This window comes from Eublepharis macularius, chromosome 9 (assembly GCF_028583425.1).
Source record: "Eublepharis macularius isolate TG4126 chromosome 9, MPM_Emac_v1.0, whole genome shotgun sequence".
NCBI classification, from domain to species: Eukaryota; Metazoa; Chordata; class Lepidosauria; order Squamata; family Eublepharidae; genus Eublepharis; species Eublepharis macularius.
In genome coordinates, this window is record NC_072798.1 from 52,861,117 (window position 1) to 52,866,245 (window position 5,129).

At 43.7% G+C, this 5,129-nt stretch overlaps 1 pseudogene; it reads right to left on the reverse strand.

Moving 5' to 3' along the window:
• Positions 1–1,351: 1,351 nt before the first annotated feature.
• On the reverse strand, positions 1,352–2,449 carry LOC129336121 (proteasome activator complex subunit 3-like; annotated as a pseudogene).
• Between the last annotated feature and the right edge of the window lie 2,680 nt (positions 2,450–5,129).

Genomic DNA, 5,129 nt, shown 5'->3' on the forward strand with positions numbered 1-5,129 from the left:
TTTTTTCAAAGTACCTATTACCTTTAATTGTCGACACAGCACATACATTCAACATGGCAAGGATATATGAATAATCCAGCAAAGCAACTTGTATGAGGGAGGGGTGGGGCAGGCTGATCTCAGGCAGCAGCTCTGAGGAGGGCACTTGAAACCAATACTTTACTTCAGGGAAGACCACGGCCAAAATGACACCAAGACATTGGTAAGAAGAGTGGAGAGAACAGGAGCTTCTTGTGCCCTTGGGAGCTGGAAGGATTTTAACAGGAGAAACCAAAAGCCACCCAAGGGAGAGGGGCTGAAGAATTTAATTCAGCCTGCCACTGTTTTTACAAATCTAACACCAAAAGAGGGATGTAAAGATTAAGGAGAAAATTTCAAGGGAAACTGCAGCACCACAGTTAGTTGGCACCTCCTTCCAGCTTTTCTGAAGGCCAGGAAAAGGGGGAGGAGGACCTCAGAGACTCTAGCAGGTTGCATACAGAAACAGTGAGCCAAGACACTTTCCAGGCCTGCCCTGAAAGCCAGAAGAGCCAACTTCAGGAACACCTGCTGTGCACATTCAAGGGAGCAAGAGAGATAAGATGACAGACTCTGAATCGCCAGTGCTTTGATCAGCTACACTGCTGCACTATTTGCAAACCAAATTCTGCTGGGCCAACTGCTTGAGCTGGCCTGTCTGCCCCTTACCAGACACCAAGGGAATGCCCACCTCATTAGGGACAGGTAGGCAGGCACCACATACAAGAGGAAAACTACGGAAGTGCATAACTCTGAAGAGATTAATGTGGATTCAGAACAGTGAGTGGGGGAGGATGAGTGGTAGAATTTGCATGATTGGACAGTTCATAATGAGGAACGCAGCCAGGTGAAATGAGAAGGACACTCCTTGTTTCCTTCCTACATTTCCCAAGGGAAGACTACCATGGCTGGAGCAAAGGATCACAAATCAGCTCTTTGTGGCACTTGATTCAATGCTTCTCTTGACCAGAATAAGGGGTCAACCTCCCTGAGAGGGAGTGTTCCTCTGGGCTACGATGGAGTATGGTCACTCAGGGCTTTTGGCATCAGGGTAAGAACTGATTGGAACAGACTGACCACTCATCCCTTTCCCACCCAAGCTAGAAGAAAACCTCTGCCCCATGCCTTCTGCATGTCTGAAATGGGTGCAAGCCCCAAGACCAAAATAAAAACCAGCCAGAGAGAGCTAGGAGAGAGTTTATTTAGACTTAACTAAAAGTGTGGTACGTACTGTTTACAGCCAGCTTCCCCATCTCAACAGTCACATAACAAACCAAGGCAAAGACTGTCTTGAACCTACTTAACAGTTTATACTTTCAGAATGTTGACATGCTCAGTACAGGGTTTCTGTATTGCTGCTTCAAGGTTGCTTGATCTTCTCAATGTTCTTCAGGATCATGTCATGCAGAGTCATATATTAATTTCTCAGTTCTGAAATGATAAGTCACAGACTGATGTATTCCTTTTCATCCATCTCAGTCACTTTGCAGTGATAATCTTCCACATGGAGGTATTTTGTAATCTTAGAGACCAGCTTTGTGTTGGAAATTCCAATGTCTGGTGTATAGCATCAGCAACAAAGAAGGGAAGAAGAGCCTTCCATACAGGGGGCAGCAAGGATCACTTAGTTAAGACAGTGAGGGCAGCATCTCTCTTGTTTCCTGAGGGGTCATTTCCTTGTCTTGTCTCCTATTGGGCTAAACAGGGCAATATCCTGCTTCTTCTCTCTCCAAGATGTAGTCAGATAGTCAGGACCTCTATCTCTATCTCTCCTCTTTACACTCAAGTATGTAGTTCCTAAATAAACCTTTAGCCTCTTTAATCAGCACAGTGTGACTTCTCTGCACTTTATTTGCACTCTGCTAACACTTTGCCCATGTGATATAGTATCTAGAGATCTGATCCAGGTATGAGGCTGCCTCACTCTCCACAGTCCGGAGTTCAGCCACAGTCTCTTCCTGAATTGAAACACCAAAGTTGTTGCCATCCTCTGTTCTGGGAATCAGCAGCTGTACCCACATTTTGACTGTGTTGTACTTCTCAATCAGCAACCAGATCTCAGGTTTCACCTTCTCAATTATGTCCACAAGCTGCTGGTTGCTCTTCAGCATCCTGTTGGGCATGACAAAGACTTTAGTGCTCTGGAAAGCCTCTTCACAGTCATCCAGCTTTCTCTTTTCATATTGGGCCCGTGCCGTTCATCATGGCTGTTTGTGAGCAGAATTGAGTCAGGAACAGGAAGGTTCATCTCTGAGTGGATTTAGGTGAGATCATGAATGTTCAGAATGGGATCTTTGAGGAAAACATTAAGTTCTAAAAGCTTCTTTGGGGGAAAAATTGCTACCAGGTCCTCAGCTTCACCAGTGATCCATTCCCTGAAAGAGTCAACCTTGAGCTGCACTTCCAGGTCCACCTTGAGCAAGGAGGCCATGGCTGGGTCCACCTCTCTGTCTCTCTAGGAAGCATTTTTAACTTTTATGCAAACCAAGAAAACTCTCCTTTTCATTATCAGTCTCCTCCTCACTTTAAATTTGGGTAATTCTCCAGAATTAAGTTTTCTGATAGTTAATGCACAGCAGGATCTAGCAGGTGCTCCACCTTATCACAGACCCATCATCCTCCCAGAGACAGCCATCTGTTCCTCCTAATCTTTTGTTCACTTATCATTGCCCAGCCTTTTGACCAGCACATTCTGTATCATGAACATCTGGGCCATAAATGTTGCCAATGAATCCTCAATACCTTGCAGCAGTTTTTCCAGCTACTGCCCCTGTATGGCACAGGTTCCTTGGAGACACTGCTGGTCTCTGTCTCTACACTCAAGTCTTTCAGCTCTTCACATCAGGACACAACAGAATTTCCACACCCTACAGGAAAGGTGATATGCTCTCATTGTCGCCTACCTTTTTAGGGAAAAGTTTAGGGGGTTGCTGGTTTGCCTTCTCTCTCTCTCATTTGGCTTATGTGATCTCAATAAAAAACCCTTTTCATTTTAAGAGTGCTTATTCCCCCTGCATTATTCTGAGTTCTGTGCTGAATCTGGACCTTGGTATACACAGTCCAAAGAGCCCCAAAATATTGCTTCTAAATACATGTTTGTTCCTTGCCAGCAAAGGAACACCTTTGCTTGTTGGGGAGGGAAGCTTCACGTGTATAGAAATTTGGGTAACAATATCATCAGAGTAACTTATTGGCAGTGTTGTGCCCCTAATTTCCTGGTAGCCCCCAGTGCCATCGCTTTTTCTGTCTTTGCATTGTTGCTGAAACCACCAAGTATTCATTCTGTTCGGAGCAACATATTGTATAATAAAGTGAATGTGATCAGCAAAAGAAAGCACATGGTGTTCAACAATGAGTTTGTTGTATTGTATATTTGTATTCAATGTGGCATGGTGATCTAATGACAATGAAGCAAGGCATATAATAAATATAAGACTACAAAAAGAGTCTCCAGGCCCATATCATCCAGCATTTTTTTCTAACAGCGGCTTGCTAGAGCATTTTTAGGAAACTTCATATTCATTTTTTTCTTCATCGGTTAGATTATTTTTTAATCCCACCTGTCTGCCAAAGAGTCTGAAGGAGCTCACAATTCAAAACCTACTAGAACAGAAAATAAAAAGAACTGCTTATCATAAAACATTCCTTAAAGTCACACGCATCCCTAACAGAAAACACAAACAAAAGCACAAGAAGGACATGAAGTTCCACATATAGTTTGCTCGCAGTATCTGGTATGCAAAGGTATATTATCTTTGAACACGGAGGGTCCATCTGGTTATCTAGCTTTGGTAGTTAATTCTTTTTTAAAAGGATCTACCAAGGCAGTTAGCAAATTAAAAACATGCATAATAAAATCACATCTGCAGAAACCATTAAAACCAACAAAAATATAAACAATTATAACCACAGCTAAAATACATGCACAACAGCATAAAAACAACAATTAAAAACATTGGGCAAAAAGGAGAGGTCACTGAGAGAATGGTGAACAAGACAAAAAAAAACTTTACGCACTGGAAGAAGATGGCAACAGATGACAGATAAGTCACCCTGAGGAGAAAATTCCAGAGATTTGCTACCAGGACTAAGAAGGCTGTCTCCCTATTTGCTACCCCTTGATCTCAAAGGCAGGCACTCCCAAAGCAGGGCCACAGAAGATGACCCAGTGATTGGGTAGGCTCATAAGGGATTAGGCGGTGATGGTTCCAAACCACATAGGGCTTGAAGGTCAATCCCAGCAACTTGAATTGTATGAAACAGATTGGGAATCAGTGTGGATAGGCCAAGACTGGAGTGATATGGTCCCTGCATCCTACTCCAGTCACCATCCTGCACCAATTGAAGTTTCTAAACACTTTTCAAGGGTAGCCCCATGTAGAGCACATTGCAGTAATCTAATCTAGATGTAACCAGGGCATACACCACAGCACCAGACCTTTTCTGCTCAGGAAAGTCTGCAGCCGGCTAACCAGTTAAAGCTGGTAAAAAGGCAGTTCTTGCCATAGCTGCCACTAGTTTATCTAGCAGTATCCAAGAGCACCCTCAGACTATGAAATTGTTTCTTCATGAGGAGTTTGTCCTCATCCACCTTAAATCCTGAGCTGGTCCTTCCACTTACCAGTAGCATCTCCATCTTGTTGGGATTAAATTTTATTTTATTAGTCTACATCCGCTTCAAAACTGCTTCCAGGTACCAATTCAAAGTTTCTACAGCCTTCCTGGAATCAGCCAGAACTGCAAGATGGAGCTGAATGTCATCCTTATATTGCTGACAACCCAGGCCATATCTCAACTCGTTTCAGTGCTGACAAATGAGTTTACCTTACTCAGGAGTTTCATGTAGAAGTTAAGAGCATAAGGGAGAAAATGGAACCTTGTGGCTCCCAAAGGTCAAAGCCAAGGGTGTGAGCAGCAGTCCTCCAGCACCCCTTTCTGAATCTATCCCGCACTGCAAAACGGTGTCTCCCAATCCCAGACCAGAGAGGCAGTCCAGAAGGATATCATTGTCATAGGTATCAAAAGCCCCTGAGAGAGTCAGGAGGATCAACTGAGTCTCATTCTCTGTCTTCAGCTCAGATCATGCACCAGAGGGGCCAAGACAGTTTCAG